This window comes from Aptenodytes forsteri, unplaced genomic scaffold, assembly GCF_000699145.1.
Source record: "Aptenodytes forsteri isolate BGI_AS27 unplaced genomic scaffold, ASM69914v1 Scaffold426, whole genome shotgun sequence".
NCBI classification, from domain to species: Eukaryota; Metazoa; Chordata; class Aves; order Sphenisciformes; family Spheniscidae; genus Aptenodytes; species Aptenodytes forsteri.
The window spans coordinates 809109-830320 of record NW_008794010.1 but is presented as its reverse complement, the minus strand read 5'-3'; the positions used below and the strand labels follow the sequence as shown (position 1 = coordinate 830320).

General features: G+C 39.7%; 1 protein-coding gene across 6 annotated transcripts in view; it reads left to right on the top strand.

Moving 5' to 3' along the window:
• TRAK1 (trafficking kinesin protein 1) overlaps positions 1-21212 on the top strand; it is a 118267-nt gene that overhangs the window by 52078 nt on the left and 44977 nt on the right. The gene's annotated exons all lie outside the window — the stretch shown is intronic.

Genomic DNA, 21212 nt, shown 5'->3' with positions numbered 1-21212 from the left:
CTGGAAGGGAGTGTCTGAATGAATGTGAATAACTACTTAGCTTTGGAATAGGAAAAAGCAAGTCCCTTATAGTCACAGAACTATTACCTGAAATCTTTCTTAAACTCAAGTTTTATATGAACTTTTAGGCAACTGACAAAGTAATACCCCAGCCAAATGCAGTGTTGTAATACGGAGATTTGAATACACAGAAGTTTAATGTTTGCTAGGGGCAACTGACAAAGTAAATACCCCAGCCAAATGCAGTGTTGTAATATGGAGATTTGAATACACAGAAGCAGTCCACCAGAAAAATGTACCGTTCTGGTAAGTTTTACGTAAGTTGAGTCTGATGTATAGCTGTAGGAAGGAAAAGTAGAGCTGCAGAGGTCGAAAGAGGGTTCTGCAAGCATGCAGCTGCCTTGTCGGCCTGGTCAGACTTTCATGTTCAACTTGACAACCCTTCCAGCCCCCTTCTATAGAGCTACAATTTCTCATATAATTGAGGGGATGCTTGCATGTGGATACCTGGATATATAGTATTCTGTCTCTCCAGGGTTTCTCTCTTCACACTGGGAAGTTCATACACTTATCCCACGTTTCCAAGTCTCTTGAGGAGTTCTGAAATCATTTGAGCACACGTGATTTTTTCCACAGAAAAATAATGCCTTTCTGGATAACACCAATATGTTTCCAATCAGATCTGTAGAAAAATTTCGATAAAACAAATAAAAAGCCCAAACCCCCCACCTTGAGCTATTTTTATTCTGTCTCATTGAAGGGGGGGGCGGTCTGCAGGTGGGAGCACAGTGAGAAGAAAATTCTAGCATGTTGAAGATTTCCTTTGTTTAAAATGTCAGAAAATAGAAAGGAGGGAGTCACTGCAGCAATTTAAGCTGGTAGCCAATGTTCATTCATTATATTTTAAATGCTTGTTTAATAGCATTACCAGACTGAAATTACCTTTTGGACAAAAATAATGCAAGTGGAACAAATAGCTTATATGCAGAGCAATTGAGTTAATGTTGCCATAGGAACCTTTATTTTTCTCTGACAGTATTTTAACAGTGTAGCCTTAATTGCATTTAATAGCATGTGCAGTTCTTGCCTTGTGAGTACGCATAACTGAAATTTTGCAAGACTGAGCTAGGGCTGGAGTGCTTTGTCACATTCTTCTGTTTCAAGATGGCACAGTGTGAGGGCAGAAGGATCACATTTGGCAAAAATGCTTGCACTGTTGAAAATATGATTTTTTTTTTTTTTAAGATAATTTTATGACCTTTGCAAGTCCAAAGGCTTTTAATGACTTTTGTATAATCCTTTGTGATTTACTAACCTGAAGGTCACATACACTTACTGTATTGCTTTCATATCAATATTGAGCATACTAAAAAACTAATCGGCAGAATGAAGCCAAAAATAATGTGATCCCTGTCAAAATGAGAGTAAGTTTTGCTTTTCAGACCCTTGTTACCTCAGTGTACCTCTGATTTCAGGAGGGCTAAGGTTAGTTTGATGCAAAAGTAACAAATGGGGGGGAAGTGCCAGTGAATGTGGTGGTGCCTTGATTAAGGCTGTGCTGCTTTGCTTTGAGTTAGCCTCCCAAGAATGTCAGTGCTTCTAGCTTAGAGCAGGTTGACTAACTTTACTTGGGTATTACACCAACTCAGCTGTCCACCAGCAGTAACTGAAATGCAAACATTGTATCTCCTCATCCGGAGACTGAGTGATTGCCACCCCAGTAGGAGAGCTGCCGGCCTTGGCCCCAGGTGGCCAAGGCTGGCTTGGGGAGAACAACGGACAGGGATGTAAGAGTAAAGTTAAACAAAACCAGTGGTTTAGAGACATGGATTGCAGTTTGCTTCCTGGCCCGGGAGCACCTCATAGGGGCAAGGGGGATCTGTGTTTGAGGAAGAGCTTTAGCACTTCAGTCTCTGAATCTTTAAAGTTCACAGTAGGCTGAAACCATGTGCCCTTGTTCCTACTGTCTAGGAAGTTAAAAAGTATTTTGTATAATGAAAGAAGTTCAAAGAATCTTAGTCTGTGGCAATTAAACAAATGAAGTAAATGGGTGGAGGCCCTTGAACTACAAAATCACAGAATGGTTGAGGTTGGAAGGGACCTCTGCAATTCATCTGGTCCAACCTCCCTGCTCAGGCAGGTTCCCCTAGAGCAGGCTGTGTCAGTCCTCAGACACCCTCACATTAAAAAATAAATAAATAAAATAATTCTTATGTTCAGGGGGAACCTCCTGTGTGTCAGTTTGTGCCCGTCGCCTCTTGTCCTGGCACTGGGCACCACTGAAAAGAGCCTGGCTCCGTCCTCCGTGTGCCTTCCCTTCAGGTATTTATACACATTGACGAGGTCCCCCCTGAGCCTCCTCTTCTCCAGTCCCAGCTCTTTCAGCCTTTCCTCATAGGAGGATGCTCTGGTCTCTTCATCTTCATGGCCCTTCACTGGACTCTCTCCAGTATGTCCATGTCTCTCTTACCCTGGGGAGCCCAGAACTGGACACAGTAACCCGTGCGTGGCCTCACCACTGCTGAGTAGAGGGGAATCCTTTGTATATTGCCAAATAGGTTACTATATTGTAGGATGAACACAGTGGTTTGTTCTGTTTTGTTTTTTAATTTGAAGACTTAGAAACATGTTATTTTCCGGTGAAATAATGTACTTGCAGGCAAAGGTGTATTTGAGTTTGGCCGTGAACTGGAACTTGGAGTTGAGTGAGTAACATAGCCAATTGCCACTGACAAACGTGTGGCAGACATGTGAACAGATCTGTTAATCTGTGCTTCAGCTATCAATATATAAAAGGGATGTGGCAATTCCCAAGCTCAGAGTTACTGCAGTGATAATTTTTTATATCAGTAAAGCTGAAATACTAATGTGGTCATGACTCCGATGTATTTTCCTCTGTATAGCTTGACTATGCCTTACCTATTTCTGTTACAGTAAAGCAAAGTGGTACCAGTCAGGGAGTAAGTGGTAACAGCCTAGACATGAGTGAGAGGGAGCTTAATAGAAATCTGCAAAATCATGAGTGATTGGAAAGGAGAGATTAATTGAGTGTTCAGATTTCCAGAGCTGGAAGCATAGAATTAAGTTAGTGAAAGTGAGTTGCAAAGCAAAAGGTGAGGGTTTCTTCTATCATGAATAGTATATGTGTGGAACTCCTTGCAAGAGGGTGTTGGAGGTGCTAAAACTGTACGTGGGCTCAAGTAAGTCCTTCAAGAATTGCTAAAAGTACAAACTGTATCTGTCTCAGGCTGTCTCTAAAGCTGGAAAAAATTGGAGGTTGAGAGGGCAGTTGAGGGAAATATTGGCTAGTTCTCCCTTACCTGCTCATGGCTGTTCTTGTGGATGGAGTCTTCGGCTAGACAGGCACCTCCTTGGTCAGACCTAATATGGCCTCCTACCTTGTGTTATTAACATTTGTTGCAACTTAATCTATCCCAATGCTTCTACTGGTGTTCGCAAAGAAATACATTTTCCTTAAAAAGGGGGAGAAAGGGGTGAAGAATATGTGGCGGTTATGAACAAAATGGATGTCAATCCCTTTGGAAACTGTACCTGCACAGATTCAGACATGCTTTTTGAATTGCTGTGTCTGATGATGATGATTTAATGCCGTCTGTTCCTCAGGCAGATTCTCTTCTAATAGCTTAAACACAATTTTTATCGGGTGCTGCAAAAGTAAAGTCTTTTTTTTTCATTTCCAAAACATTGAACATGAACATTAAGCTATTCTGTGTGACGACCTTCAGCATTTTTAGGAATAGTGAAAGTCTGTCCTAACCCCTTGTTTTTGGCTATGAAGCTTAGATGCTTGGGAAAAAAAAAGGGTCAGTGGTTCATGGAGAGGGCAAAAAGTAGAAGCAGATTAGCTTTATTGCAAGGGGAAATGTATTGCTGTCCTGATTTTTCTGATTCTTTCATTTTTTGTTTGCCATTTTTGCAATAACAGGATGCATAAAGGATTCTATTATATCGGCCCAGAATAGTGTAACAAAGCAGTAATGTAGTTTCATTTTCCATGGGGAAGGCAGGCTTTTATCAAACTGTGTGGAGGAGAGTAGTAATGGACTAGATTTTCATTATTAATGTACTGCATGTACCCAGTGAATTGCCATGGCATGATGCTGTTGTTGTGAGCAGTCAGCAGAGAGTTGTATCATCTTTCTGAGCAAGGATTTTTGTTTCCAGTATGGAGGGGTACTTCTAGTCTCTTAAAGCCAGAAACAGCAAAATGCATTTGCTTCATCTCTGCATCTCTTTTGGAGCCAGCTCGTCTCCATGGCAACGTGTTAGACTGAAAGAGATGTGGAGACTAGGGAGGAAAGGAATGAGTTAGAAACAGCCAGGCGGTGGTGTGTGTCCCCCACGTCAGCGCATCAGCCTTTTGATAGGATGATTTTGTTAACACCCATCCAAGGCTCCTGTGCAGAGCTGCTTTATTAGAGCAGCCGCCAGGGCATCTGCTTCTCCCTTCTGCATCCTTTTTCTATTTTTTTTTTTTATTTTATATTTTTTTCCCCGAATACACCCTTCACACCCCCCTTTTATTTTAGTTGCAGCCTCATTGAAGATGTGCAGCTCATTTTCAGCTTTCTGTGAGCTTCCTTGCGCTATGGTATTTTGCAAAGGCAGGAAGGCATGGCTGCATTTCACTTGACCTTAGCAGCGAAGTGAAATCTCGTCTATGTTGCTGAAGGGTACTGACTATGCAGAAATTTATTGAAGCAGATTATTATGAACTGGACTGGTATTATGAAGAATGCACAGATGGTAAATATTTCTTTCTAACCTCTTGTTGCAGAATTTGGAGCTTGTAAGACTGGACCATCGTTATTCAATGGTTTTAAAAATGAAGTACCTTGAAAAAGGCAGCACCCTGGTGTAGTGGAGATGCCCGCATCTCTGTTGCACCTCAACATCTCTTGTGAGCATGCTGCAAGAGACTCTGCTGTATAGCTTTCTCTTTTTCAAAGGGAGTGGCAGAGGAGCATATGCACTATATGAGCAGCCTTTGGGCAGGGGGAGAAATATTTGAAACGCTAACTGTATATATAATAATTCAGCTGAATTTAAATACACTTACTGTAAGATTCTGTATTGGTTTGAGTTTTAAGTCTTTGTGTTTTTTCTGCATTACCAATATGCTGTAATATGTATATATTTAATGTGTTAATAGGCAGTACATGCTTTCTCGCTGGTTTTTGTCTGTGAAAGACATTTAAAACTATAGCTTCTTAAAAGTGAGCAGGTTAACTTTTGGAATTGGAAAAATTGCAAACTCTGGCAAGCACTGTCTTCTGGGCCTCTTGCAGTTTTTCTAATGTTTGCTTGGGCAATTATTTCTTTATCAGAGCACTGAATGTTTTCATCAGGCTTCTGATAGAAGGCACATGAGGAAGGATAAGGAATGGCTAAAACTGTACTCTGAGCAGAGTGGAAAAATCAAGATTCCTCATCGATGGCACTCAGTGGTAACATCTAAAATAAAACGCAGCCTTTGGAAGGCAGTAGTTGTGTGTGGATTTTATTCTGGTTGGAGAGCTTGGCTTAAACGAGGCAAGCCCAAGATCACAGTGAAGAAAAGAACAGAAAGCGGTAAGGAGTGTAGGCCCAGGGGATGTTGTACGTATGTAGTACGCAAAGATATTTCATAGTGTCTTTGATAACAGTATCAGAGGGGACATGAAGAGCAAAGGTATGTGTGACAAAATTTGAATGGGTTTTTATGGTCTTTGGAGTGACATATGCCTCCATCTGTTTCTCTGTACTAGATTTCAGAACAGAATGCAATTTTAGAAGCTTGTTAAACTTGAACTTCTCTTATGTTTAATTGATTATTCCTGTCCAGGTGTTCAAAGAGGAAAGGTGCATATTTATTTGAAAGATCTGACCACTTTTAAGTTGGACTGAATCCATTATGTAACCTTTATCCTCTAGGTTTAACCCTAGTAAATACTGTAGCATCTGATTAATCTGCATGATGTAACAGGCAGAGTTGGCCTGGTTTTAGAAGCTTAAAAAATAGAACAGTTGTACTGTCATTAAACACTGTAGCTGACTTTTTTCCCAGGTTAAATACAAATAACCTTCTTTTTTTTTATGGTCCTTTGTCTGGTCAAAGTGTCATTATGCAGAAGTGTGGCATGCCTGAATGTCTGAGCTAAGAGCTCATCTGCTCATCAGTTTGGTCTTAAGGTGTGTGCTGCACTGGAGAAACTATGGGAGTTCCACTGTCATGGAATAAGCAACAGGTGTTGGGCAAGCATTTAAATACCTTGTGGGATCAGGGCCTCGGGAGCACTGTAGTGGTTGGTCTGATTCTGGGCTTACAAGTTTTCTTGTGAGTGCTCAGCCCCCGCCCAGCATACTGCTTCCATGAGCTGAGATCTACAGAGAGTCAGCTAGAGTATGTGCTGGCTGGCTGCTTGAAGTGCTTGGGGAGTTCTCCCCTAAGACAAAGCAGGGTTTAAAGCTGGAAAGCAGGGTTTGAAGTCTGATAGGGAAAAATCTCCTTGCAGGTAAGGCACAATGCTTCTTTAATTTATATTTAGTTAGTTAGTTATTTTAAATTAAAATACTTCTTTTTACATGATGGAAGGATAGTGCTGTCAGTCTTGTCTTGGCCTCTCAGGTAAATATTAGTCTCATAAGTTTTAATGGAATTTTATGGGGGTAGCTTGCTTTTGTTTCTGCCAGTTGAAGTGTGCGAGAGAGAGAGGATTTGAGAGGTGCGGTGGAAGAGGTGTGGTGGAAGGTATCGTCTTTGACCTTTGATACTAGCATATTAGTTTGGGTTTAAAATAGGATTGACATTTCCTGTTGGTGGAGAAAGGTATTCTAATTGTAGTGGGAGACAGAAGGCATCTTTAAAGTATAGTAGAAGATGGAGCTTTTTCAAAAACCTAGAGCAGATGGCATGTTATGAGAAATGCCTGTCTCTTGATTGATGTTTGGTTTTTCTACCATATATTTGTCGATACCAGTCATTTGCCTGAGACGCTTTTTATATTCAATAGGGTGTGATAGGCAGTTGCAGCTCAGCTGACCTGTTTTGAATATCTATTTTAAGACAAGATGAAGTGTAGTTAGAGAGCTTATTTCTCTGCTATACATGGACTCTCTTGAGCGCAGATGTATGTGTGCATTCAATTGTGAATCCTACCCAGTTCGGCCTTTCTGGTAATTATAACATTGGAGCAGGGTCGGTGGTACCTTGAAACTAATAGAAAACCTCACAAGATATTATCCTACAGAATTATTTTTCTGATTAAATTGTTCATACATTCTTTGTCAAAGCCACTGGGACTCAGATTTCCATCTAAAAGGTGTGACTTCACTTGTTTTACTTTCTTAAATAATTATTTTAGCAGCGTGTGGTTTCTTGTTCTTCAAGGAAAAAAGCACTCCAAAGTTATACCAGGATATAAGGTTTTAATGCTATTATTTAACTTAGTACGTAAAGAAGTGATTCTCACTGTTACCTCAGATTTAATGAACTTCTATATGGACCAACATAGTAATGATGTCTTCAACTTGCATTTGCTGGCGGTAATTTGCAAAAGCAAATGAACGAGTGCTCAAAATTTACAACTCACAAATCTTTACAAAGACTTTCTAGGGTTGGAATAATGAATTAATCCCTTTACATAAGGTCCTTCACAGAGTTTATTTTTGGTAGGAGCAGATTGAATTAGACAATAAAATGTCACACCCCATTTATCTGAAGATTGAATCACTGGTGTTAACTAATATTACAATAAATTGAAACTTCTATAAATAACAACTATTACACTGCTTTTTAGATACATTTTCAAGTATGATATGTTACAATATGAGTGACAGTTGTCACCTTATTTGGCATTAATGAAATATACTGTGTGGATGGAATGGGGAAGGGGAAAGAGCTGGGTGTTTACACGAGTAGGAAAGTAGTTGTTTTCATAGCAGACTTCGAGATTGACAGAACCAATGATAAAAGAGGAAGAGGTGAAACTTTTGCAGACTTTTATTGTGAAAGGTAGCAGTATAAAAGTCTAGGTTCATCTAGGTGTTTTTTAGAGAAAAACAAAAAGATTTTTAAAAAATGCACACAATGCAACTTGGGTGAAAAAATAATGCAAAGAACTCACAAACTCCCAAACAGCTAAATAAACAGATAAGTAGATACCCATAGAAATCTTTATGAATAGCCTTCTCCCCCTGCCTCTTTCTTACGCCAATGTTTTTCATCATCTCAATGAACAATGCTTTCTAGAGAAATCCAGGTTGACTTTGGATCAAATTACTTTTCTTGTAGTTTCTTCCATTACTCATTTATTTCTAGCTGAACAACTCCATGCTAATGCATGAGAGTTCATTGCCTACAATTCCAGATGACTTTGCATATGTGCAATTGGCTCTTTCCTCCTTCTTTTGTTGGCCATGAGTTTCAGCAATTTCTAGTGGAGAAAATAGTGTCTTTTTCTTTTTTCCCCTGCCGATTACACTGCATGCCCTGTTTGCCACATGTGCCGAAGCTTCTAACCCCTTTTATGTTTGCCTAAGCAACTTTTTCTCGCTCTCTTGGTCATTCCGGCACCCCCTTGTCCTGCTTTCGCTCTTGTCTATAACTTTCAACTCCTACCTCTATTTTCTTCCTGCACACATTGAAATGTTTTCGTCTCTTGTTTTGTTTGCAGTTTGGAGCTCCTCTCCTCTGTTCTATTTTCCACTCCACTGAAACGATTATCAGCAAGTTCCCTAACTTTCTTTTTAGCTGAACAATAATTAACAATGTTAATGCCTGTTCTCCTTGACCTCTCGGCCACTTTAAGCATGATTACTTATCCTTGCCTTGCTTATATTATTGTGCCTTTGCAGATGTGAGACTGTGTCCTGGTTCTCTTTCTTTTTTTTTTCCTTTTTTTTTTTTTTATCACTCCTTTAAGGTAGCATTAGAAGACTATTTCACATTCCCTGCTGTAGCTCTTCAAGAGTTCTTGTTTCTCCATGTTTCTTCTCTGTACACCTTAGTTACAGGTCACCTGGCAAACACACATTTGCCAGCTCTGTGGGTGGCACAGTCAACCTTTTTACTTAAAATATGTTTTCCTTGACACCTTCTCCCTTATAGTAGGAGCTTGGCTGATGGTTGGGCATTTATGATGAGTCATCGTCTCCCTCATACATTAGCCCCTTTTGTCTCCATCCCTGTTGACAGAGTAACCCTGGTGTTACTCTGGATGTTAAGTGGATGCTGACTGCAGGTATGCAATCTAAATCTGTGAGAATGTTACAAATGCCTGTGGCGTGCAATCTCTGAAACAGCCCTTGCTCTATAGGTATGCAGCTAAAATTCTCATTCAGGTTGTTCTTGTTTTGCTCCTCTGTACTTTATCTCTTTCCTGATAAATATGGTTGAACCTTGCTTATATACATGTAATCAATTATACCATTTTCCTAGTTTTCTGCTTTTTGCCATGTCACTTCTTTTTCTTTATTCCTCCATTGACTGACTCTTCTTTATCCATTCAGACCTAAGCTACTTCTACTTGTATGTTGTCTTTATGTGGCTTATTTTTTCAGTATAGAGGTATTTTTCCTCTTTATTCTCCTCAGCTGCTAAATTTCTGGATAAGCATTTTCCCAATTCATCCCATTTAATTCCCTTTCTGCAAAAGTAATGTGCTGTCCTTTTGATTGAGTGACAGAAGATAATTTGGGTGGGATTTTGAAAGAGTGGGAAACGTGCAAAACCTGTAAACATTTGAACAATCTAACTTTGTTTGACTGTACATCTTAATAAAAAGCACATGTTCAATGACCAATTTATCCTCCTTCCTGAAAAGCCCACCCCAAAACACCCACATTTCTTCATCAACATATTTTTAAATCCAGGTGCTGCTGTTTCAGCCACTGTTTTTAGGACTTGGTTGCTTACACATAATCTGTTTGTTCTAAATGCAGCATTGTTATTATTAGTTAATTGTGGTCAAAATTAATGTGGTTAATTGTGCAAAAGTCGAGATATTTTTATTGATAAAGGAAGGTTAAAATGATTTGAATGCACTGGAGTTCCTTGGAAATAGTGAGTCAGGATATGAGGGTTTGTTTGTATTGTGTCCAGCCTCACCCTTCTTCCAACTAGCTCCCGGTTTGTGTGTTTCCTGTTTGATTGCGAAGTTACTGAAGGCGATCTGCACCTTGGTGCAAGCATTACGTGAGAAAAGTGCATCTGTGTGCTTTAAGCATTGCAACTCACTTAGCAAGCTTCCTGAAAGGAATTAAATGTCTTTAGCCACTGGTTCAGAGTGGTGATTGCAGCAAATATGCCAAATTTACCTCACAGTGGCAACCCATAAAAATGAATGCTCAGTCTGGTATGTTCTTTAAGTCCCTGAGTATGTGTTTACAGGAGATATTAAAAATATCTTTCAAATCTTTCCTGATTAGAATGTGTATTTTCAGAACTATATACAATTTAGCTTCTGTTGTTGTGTTGGAAACCTGACTCTTAATCTTTAGCAAGTAAATACTCCTACAGTAGTAAAAGGGCTTAATGCAGAATACCACTACAAATGAGTTGATAGTGTGAGGGTGAGGTACACATTCCCTCTCCACCCATTATGATTTTGCATCAGCATTTATCATATGCTGATATCAAAATAGGCATTGCAACGCTTATCTTTCAGCTTTTGCATGTCAGTCATTCTGTGCGGCATGAGTTGACATGAGTCACAGTTCAGAAGTCAGTTTGTAGGAATATTCATTTACTCTCCGTATATTGTCATGTATATTGGGCAGCAACATGCACATTTTCAGTGTGTCACCCACTGCCCTGCTCTCCTTTATAAGCTAGTCAGTTAGCTATAGTTGAACGCTTGTCAGCAATATTAAAACCATAGTATGTCAACAGGGTTGGCAGGGGTGGACTTTTCTGTACCTAAGCTTTAAAAGGTGCTTCTTGCATTCTTTCAAAAGACTTATTGTTTTGGTTATTCTCTGAATTTCCATTCTCTAGCAATTACTGAAATGTGGTAAATTGACACTGGATGGCGAGTAGGTACTTAAAACTCTTACCGTCTGATTTTTTGATTTTTTTTTTAAGAGTTTTGATTCACTGTTATAGGGGAGAAATGAAGACACAGAAAAGCTCTAAGGAATCAGAAACTAGAAGTAATCCCTATTACATTATTATTAAAGTTACATCTTTTAATGTCATGATATGGGGAGAAAAGGACAATCCTATTTTTTCCCCAACTGAGTTCTTGAGGCTGTTGCTGCTGATGAATATTGCAGTAAATTTTGGCAGTCAAAGGTCAAGTTGGTAAGCTTGAGTAGTAAGATCTTTCTTTATTCAGAAATGAGTGTTCCTTTCCTCAGCAAGCACTTATGTGGATTTCATATCCTTTGGCTATTGTTTGTATAAACATTGTTACATTTTTTATATATAAATACCAAGAGTTTAAAACTTAAAACAGAGTAATTCATCATGATTGTATAAAATTAGTTCCTTCCCATCTCATACTACCTCATACTTTCACACCACTAGAGAAATGGTAATAGAGAAATTGTTCCTACATGACCCTAACTGTTGTGTTCTGCTGGCTTGTGAAGTTTGTCTTGTCTCCCTCCCTAGCAGTTACATCCCCTCAGAGGGTGGTGAGCTGCCTTTGCCTTGCATTGCCCCCACTTTCCCTGCAACTGCTTTGCCTTGTGATGTAGATAGGAATGCTCTCTGCAAGCAGCAAAGGGTACCTATTTGCCATTGAAAGTAAGGGAGGCAACTTGGCAAACATTAAATATCTATAGCTGCAAAAAGTTAAATAAGAAAGTTAACCTGCCCTATGAGTGTAGTAAAGTTTAGCAAACACAACCTGTTGGAAACCAAGAGGTCCGAGCACAAGGAGTTTCGTTTGTTGTTGAACAGAGAAGAGATACATATGCCCTTGAAAATGCACTAGGGTGCCATATGTGGACTTGAGGTATATTGTTTCCCACAGCAGACAGAAGAGTAAAGGTTACTGTGGAAAACATGGCATTTGACAGCTGACGTGATACATCAGTTAAATGCTTTATACAAGAGTAATCTTTTTTGTAAAAGCAGTAAAAAAAAGCCCCAAACATGCACTCCCTTCCCCCCAGCCCAATTCTTCACACAGTGGTTTTAGTGTGTGGTGGATGCTACAGTCAGACCATACTGTACAATAGCCACAACTTTCAAGATCTCTCTGCTGGGTGGGATTAGCGTGCACGTGTGTAGAGGCTTTGGCTATTCAGTACTCCTGTGAAATCTGTTACTTACAGCATTAGGCAACCTGAGAGGTGATTTAACTCTGTGAAGGTGCACACCCTTCACCAGGCGTGACAGTCAGAGGCTGAGTCGGACTTCCGTGTTGCTGAGACACTTGTGGGTAGCTACCACTTCACTTGGAGGAGCAGGGGCGGAGGAGAGAGAGAACCTTGTTGACGTGAGGAGTGCCAGGGAAGGGGCTTTCAGCCCACTTACTTTGTCTGAAATATGCTAGTAGAGCTGTTGAGTAAAAACTGGCTACCCTCGGAGGTGGTATGAGGAATGACATAAATCTTCTAGTAATTATTAGACAGATGGTCTCTTCCCTCCTCCACCCCATCTGTACAACACAAAGCTGTTGTGCTAAGGGCAAATACTCAGTCGCTCAGGAGCTCCCTGGCTGAGCATGTGAGTGAGGAAAGATGGTATCCTGCTTTGCGGAGACCTTGCTTTGCTCTCCCCAAAAATACAGCCTCCGAGGGAATGACTTCCCATCTCCTGTGGGACTAAGGCATCGTATCGTGTCTATCTGGGATAACTTCAGCAATGTCAGTAAACGAAGAGGAAAACTTCGAATATGACTATGAAAAGGAAAATAAGAGAGACCGCACATTTAACAGGCAGAGCCTTGATATCTTGGAAGAAGGTACTTTTCACCTTGTGGTTTTAAACTTTTATGGTAGTAGCACGTGGCAACACATAAGTGATTTGAGTGATGTTGGTGGATTTAAATCTACTAAATTTTACTTTTTTTTTTTAATGTGTAGCCGGTACATTTGGATGAAATACTAAGAAAATACTCATTTGAATAGGATGAATCTTAATTTCTGTACGCTTCTTTGAAGAAGAAATACATGATCAACAGATGTAGGCCATGCAATACCTTTTCTTATAACGAAACTGGATTTGGGAAATTATCTTTCTTTGGAAATGTAGTGCATTTTTTTATATGTACATTGCATGTGTGTTGTGAAACTGTGTGTTAGGTTGTCATTCCCAACAGATATTTCTAAAATTGAGTAACAGAACAGGGCAACAACTTTATGCTTATCCATGAACTTGAAATCACGTAGACAGAAATAATCCAAGTTTTGGATCTCATGACTTAACCTTTCGACAAAACAAACGACCCAAAAATCTTGTCATACTTTGTGGAAATAATGGACATCTGCAGTATTGCAGGCAACTGGGCTGTTAGGGTGGGAATGTGAACGTGTGTGCATTGAAAATCCTCCTGTGTACCTGCTGTATGGAGAGTGTACCCACTCAAGGACTGCTTCCAGCCAGTCTGGCAATTTTTTTCAGGGCTTCAGGTACCAAAAGCTAAATGCACCATTTATGTTGTTTCACGTGCTGTAAATTTCACTCTAAAATAGCAGGGTTTTGGTACAGAACTGGTACTTCCAAATACACTATCATAAAGCTGGTGTAAGTATGCTTTGAAAGATTGCTAGCACAGAGGATGTGACCTGCTGTGAATTTACACCCTTATTCACCTCATGGGAAAGGGTTTCTGTGTCCAAAGACTCAATGGATGAAATGTGCTCTTTGAATCCTGTTGCATAGGACTGTCCTGTAAAGACTTCCTCCAAATCAAATATTCCACCTGGATTTCAGGCATACTCCATCAATAAACTACCCATCTCTCCTGTTTTGGGTCTCTGAAGGAAGCTGAGATCACTTGTGTGTGTGTGCAAAATAGAAAGGTGCTAGAGAGAATACTGGTAAAAGGGAACTTTAAAACTGGGGTTTGGGGTGGGGAGGAAACTTACCAAGAGAGGCCAACTGAGGTTGTTTTATGTTTGATTCCTATTTTTTTTAGTGATTAAATGGTAGCTGAAACATACATCATGCTGTTCTTATTCTTCCTGCTGACTTTACCTTTCATGCAGATCTAAGTACAGTCTGAAGCTGTTCTTGTTGATTTCAAGAGGAAAAAAAAAAAAGTTGAGTTACATCTGGGATAAATTTAGCCCTGTCTTTCTACAGTACCTTCCCCTCAAAAGCTCAGTATGTATTTGAAATGCCTTTTAAAGATGCCTTCTCTCCTCCACCTATACATTCAGGTCACCTATACACTCAGTGTAGCAGTGATACAGATGCATAAAAATTATATATGGTATTTCTATGTATCTTTGCATGTGGGTGCACTTATAAATGATAGTACTTCTCCTGGGGATGAGTCAATCCATTCTGTAAGTAAAGCAGATGGAAACACCAGCATGTAGCCTTTTCATGCTGAACAAAAGAAACATTTTAGCCATATCTGGCTATGAATTTGGTATCAGAAATGGAAAGTCTTGAGAATATGCTTCACTTTAACTGTTTATAGTTATTGAAAAGAAGGGGGTAAAAACTATGTAATTAAGACTCCTTAACTGTTTGGCCTATTCCATGAGCAGAACGTGTACTCACTACTTGTCTATTATTTCCATGGTCGTTTTGATGTAGTGAAGTTTTTCCCTGTCCTGACATTTAGATCCTGTGACTGCCCTCAGTCCTGTTTCTAGAGCCTCTGTCACAGAACTAGCATTATACTTGGCAGCGTTACAGAATCAGTTCTCTTGATGAGTATGGGAAGCACCTTCATAAAGGTCTAGGCAGAACACTCCTAGAGTCAGTGCATTGCTTTGGAGTTGTAAATTTGCCTGACAGCAACATATTTACTCTTCATTTGATAAGCTGGTCTTTGAGGTGATTGCAGTGAAACTTTGTGCAGGGATATCTGTTGATAGTGTCTACTCAGTTTTTGTTGATTAAAAAAACCTGAGCTATGAAAGGACAACCTGTCAGTTTTCCCTGGTTAGTGCATTGTTGGGTCAGCTAACTCTGGAACTGGGCTGTGTTTTGATTCTTGCTTTTGCAAGTAGAACAGGAGAAGGCTATTACCTGTTTAGGACCTGTGATGGCAGCCAGTCATTACTATTTCAGTTTACTAATATAACAGTTAGATTAGAAGTCCTCCTTATCTAAAGTACTGGGTAAATGCAGGCGAAGAATCTAGCCCAAGTTTAATTAAAAAAATAAATCTTGTGGTCACCATTAAAATCTCAAGTTCAGGCACTCCAAGGGTCTGACTTACAGAAAATGTAAAAATTTTGTCTTACAAAGATGTTGACTAGAATGGAGGTCATACAGGGGTCTGGAATCTTTAAACACTAAAGCAAAGAAAATGGAGACTAGTAATTCTTGAAAGCTTTGGCACAGCCACTCCCTCCCAAAGAGCTGGAGTAGGAAAGGATCATGTATTTAAGAGAGGGAGATAGCTGACGATGCATGGCTTTTAATACAAGCTTGTAACTTCATTTTAGGATTTTTGAAAGATTTACAGTCCAGGTCCTGGTTTAAGCCCTATGCCCATTCATTAGTTGCAAGGACTGCAGTCCAGACATTTCTTGACAAGAAATGGATGGAGGAGAATGTCAAGACAGTAATTCAATGGCTAGTAATCGAAAATCCTGTGACAAAAATTTTACTTTTAAGAGAAGAGCTATGCTGAGCTGTATCAGTAAATGGTGTATGCATTAAGGTGATGGTGAGTTCTCTCCAGGCGTTTATCTCCTTAGTTTCACTTTGTGGCTGTATTTTCCAAGTTACCACATTTGACTTGTGTTTATGCTAATAGAAGGAACAAGTGTGTGACATTCTTGTTGAAATTTCCTTTAACTTGATTCTTCATTCATCACAAGAAAATTTGTTGCAGTTCATGCCCTGCTTAGAGGAAGTACTTTGAAACGGCTACCAACTTGAGTGTTTGGGCATTAAGCTTTAGAGAAGAAATAACAGCAGAGTTTTTTCCCAAACCTGAGATTAAGTAATAACATAGGTTTGTATGTGAGACTTTAATATTGGATTTACTAGGCTATTTGAATACTGTATGAGAGAAATTGCAGCAAACAAACACCCTTCAAACCATAGCTTAAATGGCAAGATAAAATCTCTTCTTCTAGAAGAATCAGTAACTGCACCTTAAGATTAAAAGATTAATTTGCAAACTACGCCATTGAAATCACAGTAAGCTAGGCTGTAACATTTTTTAAAAAAAAAGAAAAAAAACTATTGGCATTGTCTATTGAACTTACAGTAGTTATTTTTCACCGTGCTAAAATGTACTTGCTGACTGAGTATGTATCGCTCACAACATTATTTTCTTCCAGACTCCTCCATGGAGCTCGCCCACAGTGTGACTTGGCAGTTGTGAAGCAGTTGGCGCGCTGTGACCGCTCTTTGTCCCTCTAACCAGGGTCACAGCCACCTGCTGAACTCCCCATCTGCCTTCTGGAGGGACTGGCCTGCTCCTATGCTTGGGAAGTGGTGGGGGAGGCTGGAGGAACTGCTGGCGTGTTGTGTTAAAATTTGGACTTCTAGCAAGTCGTGCCTCAGAAGCACATCCTTCAAGCTTCAGTTTCAGTAGTCTCTTAAAATTTTTAAGCTCTTTAGATTATCATATTCTTTCAGGGCCACCTCAAACGTGACAGGCAACAGCAGGCCTGAAGCCTCTGTCCCAATTTAGCCAGGGCTGCCAAAAACTCCTCTTTAGTGGAGGAGAAGCTAGCATGTTTACCTTTAAACGTGTAAAATCTTTCTAGTCTGGGTCAGTAACAGAGCTAACGGCACATTTTAGGTATAATTTTCCTGAGTTTATTTGAAAAGGAATATACATAATATGGCACAGTTTCAGAATTCCTCATACGCTTGGCTCAAGTCGATGCAGTGCTCACAGTAACCAGTGCCAGAGTGTAACTGTCGGTGGCTCTAGAACTGAAGTTGTGATTTTCAGCAAGTGCTTTATCCTTGGAGTGCAAAAATATACTTTCAGAATTTAAACCGATGTGAGCTGAGGAGTCCGAGTCTGCTAGGGTCTGTGGTAGCTAATGTTTGCCAAGTGGTATCCAGCAGTAAGGAGAGTGGCTGGTCAGTCAGTGTTACTGTGTCTGTTCTCTATGTCTTGATGCGCGACGTTTAGGATGCGATGAATTTGTCATTGTATCTTCAGTGTTTGGACAGAGCTCTGAGCAGAAGGGAGGGAGACAGAAGCTGTATGTGAGGCAGGGCTTCTCATGACTGATCAAGAATGTAGTAGGCCTTGCCATAGTTAAAGGCTTTGGGTAGGGAACTGTTATGAAGAAAAGAAAGAAATTTGTCCCCTGCTGCCACCTTGCCAATAAGAAGCATCAATATTAAAATTGCCAGAGACCTGTGCTCGCTGAACAGTATTCTCTTATCCTGATGTAGTTTCTGAGGAAATAAATTTTGGTGATAGGGAAATCCCCATGCACTGGCGCCTTCCCTGTCAGACTCTATACAGGTCGGTATTATCTGCCCCAAAAGTGAAACTTTACCATAACATCTTATCCCCCTTTTGTTTCCCAGTAGTTGGAAATAGATGGGAAGAGGAGCAGTGAGAGCTGAGCTTTCCTCTTCAGCCATGGTTGCCCTCTTCTACCAGGGTCAAGTTAAAGAGCTAGATAGGTCTCAAAAATGAAGAGGGGGTATGCCTCGAGAAGGGATGCAGGGAGCAGGGGCTGAGTACACCTGTGTCTCCTGGCTCCTATGATTTCTTTTTTTTCTTCTACCTGAATCCCCTGTTTGGTGGGTGGTGGCTCATTGCAGCAGTTCCCAATAGTGGTATTCTTGCTCCACTTCCCTTCCATGGTTGTTTCCTGTTCCTGGAAACATACTTGTCCTCCAAGCAGCATGCTAGATGGCTGTGTGACTTTCAGGGAGCAATCCAGGAAGGTACATACTTTCCTCCCTTCTCCCCGAACATCTTCAGCTTGGGAATCAGTGCTTTAGTCAGTGCGGAGCTCAGAGCCTGAAAGAAGCTTCCAGTCAGATGCTGCATTAAATAGATGATAAGAAATAAACGCAGAGTACATCCTTTCAGCTGTACTCACATTGGGAAATACAGGAATGTGGGTACGCAAGAATTTGCAAGCTTTAAGAGGGTATGAAGGTAGTGCTAGGTACTTTAAGGCAGAGTAAATACTTGATCTGTGTAGCATTTGTCCATTTGTGTGTTTGGCTTTTAAAAAACCCAAATACTTTGAACCGCAAATATGTCCCCAGTAGCATGTATTTAATGCTGTCATGGAAATAATGTGATAGAAGTTTTCTCTGTTCTTTGTTTCCTGTTTTGGATCTGTGACATTCATTTCAAAGCAGTTACCAAAGCGCATTTTCTAACTCTGTGTTTCTGGAATTCTGTGGTTCCTCCACTTGCTGTAGACTTTTTTTTTATTATTATTCTTTCTTTATTGTCTAACAGCCTTCTCCATAAACTGAGAGGTACAAAGTGTATTTTGATTTGGATGTTTGCATGCATGCATGCATTCAGACACTGCGCTTCCTATCACCCTCAAGCAAAAATACTACTGATTTGCAAGTGAGCAAAAAGAGGTCAGCAAATTGGCACTGTAGGTTTTGCATTACAGAGTGTTGTCCTTCATTTGCTCTTGTTTTATCTTTACGGTAGCATTACCAGGCAGTCATATTTATCAGAAACTCCAGCAGGCTGGAAACCTACTATGCAGAATCCATTAGAGTTGTGGAGTTTGTGGGTTTTGGTTTGTTTTGGTTTTTTGTCCGTTCCCACCACCACGCCATACTTCACTGATCAGAGCTCAGAATTATTATTCAAGATAATGTGTCTTTTTGGACACCAAGGAAATCAAAATCACTTGGCCAAATGTTATCTTGTAATCTGTGGAGGCTGACTAACTACATACTTAGACACTGTTTTGAGGTTTTTAAATGCTGCTTCTGAATTGCTTTCTCTCCCCTCACTTTTCACCTTCTCTTCCCCACAAGCCTTGGTTTCTGAGGGATGGAGAGCAACACCTCTTTGCAAGTTTGCCTTCCTTCGAAAAGGAAAACCTTCCTTTTAGTTAGTAGCTCTGTGCTTCTGCTGTGTTGCATCTTGAGTGCCAATAGGAGGTGGTTGACTGGAGGAGGCATTTTATCATATGCAGTCTATTGAAGTTTGTTTCCACTTGGACGTTGAAGAGGATGCATAAGGTATCATTTCTGCTTTGAAACCCTTCCACATTGGCAGAGTAGTATATTAAGACCTCTGTTTTAACAGTGACCAACAGAAGTTTGGTGGAAATTTTGAAATATAAAAGCTATTGATGACCATGTTGCTACTTCCTTGCTATTAATAAGTCTGTTGTGATAAGGCTGTGGTGTTACCCTGCCACGTTAAAGATTAAATGGCAAGTTCTGAAGGAATAGCTGAGTGAGCAGCCACATGAATCAACCTTTATCACTCTTTCTCCCAGCTGAGTGACTTTATTCTGTCTTTGGGAGCACCGTCCTTTTATCAGCTTGGATGTTAGGAAGGTTATACATTCACCTGAATTAGAATGGTGTGAGGTTGCCATAGTCATAATCAGTGGTGATTATTAGTGCTAGGTACGGAGTTAAAATGAGCTTGTTAATGACAATCTCAAACATTATTTTATAGTAGCGAGGGAATGTTGTAACCAAGGGAACTATTTAGTGTACAGTTGTTTTGGAAAATAAACTGCTGGCATCAGGGTTTCTGATAGACATTTTATTGCATGAGTTATGAACCTACTATGTTTAAAAAAATTGGGTTTATAGCAATGTTAATTTTTTTTATTGTGAATAGTCTTCTGTACGTGACACCATCTGTCTTTATGTGCAGTTTTTATGGAAATCTTCTATTTAGCCCCTTTGTTTACTATAGCTGATGTTCTCTGCAAGTTACTTCAATTTTTTTCTGTGGAATCCTGATTAGTCTGCTTTTAACTAATACAGCTTGTATTTTACAGATGCACTTTATTTTTGCTTGTGCAGTGGTACAGTTATTCTTTATATTGCTATGTAATTTTTGTCAAATTACTACTTTGAAGCGCAAACTTTTTATTGTTACCACTTTCAGACTTAATTATTTGGATAAGTGTAATTATCTTTTGAATGCTTTTTAATGGCGTTCTTTGGAGTTCACTGGCACTACCGATGTCACTAAATGTTGTAAATGTTTTTAGGATTTGATCCTCAAAAACAGGAGTTGAGAAACAGGAAAATAAACAGGAAAAAAAAGTTACTTCTTGCTGTAGTTTAAGCAACTTTCTGATATTTAAGTGTGGAACCCTCCAACATTTCAACAGATACCTAAGTACTGTTGTGCTTGATATATTATTAACATGCCTTAGTGATGATCAACTGTATATTTATGTATACGTAGGTTGTATATTTATAAATTGGGTAGCGTTTCCTTAGGGTGACAAGCTGTCTCCTGGCAATGGTACTGTACTCAATACACTTTTTTAAAAATTTAAATCTTATTAGGCCTTATCTGTCTCTCCCCCCCACCTTAATGCGCACTAGCCAATCTGTCAGACTGAGCTTTAACTGACATTGTCAAGGGTAAATACCCTGAAGAACAATTTGTGCTACAGCAGCCTGATAACCAGTAGTCCATATGATCAGCTCAACTTCATTAACAATCCCTTTTTTCAGAATTACAGGGTTTGAGGAATAGGTGTAGCTGAAAATAAACAGAATGTAAGGGTAGAGCAGAAGGTGCTGTTGTTTCCTCTGATTATTGATGGATTTTTAGAAAACTTTCACACTCCTAGATGAGTCAGTGTAGTTTCTTAAAGGATCACCTATGGTGGTAGACTAAACTTCTACATACTTTCTTCAGCCTAACAAAACTCCTGGTTCCACCTTAGTGATTAATCATCTCATCCAGTCTTAGTAAATATTTTTGAGTGATACTGTGGCCACCGTGGTGTGGTCTGGGTATTATAAGAATCATTTATTGTTTTGCATGCATTTTGTATTTACTTTGCTGTCTCATACCATAGAACCCAGTTCTTATCAACTTAATATGACATAGTATCTTTATGTTGAACAGTGTAACTAACAGTATTGGAGTTGCTTATTCATAGAGTAATTCTACTGCATGTAATAC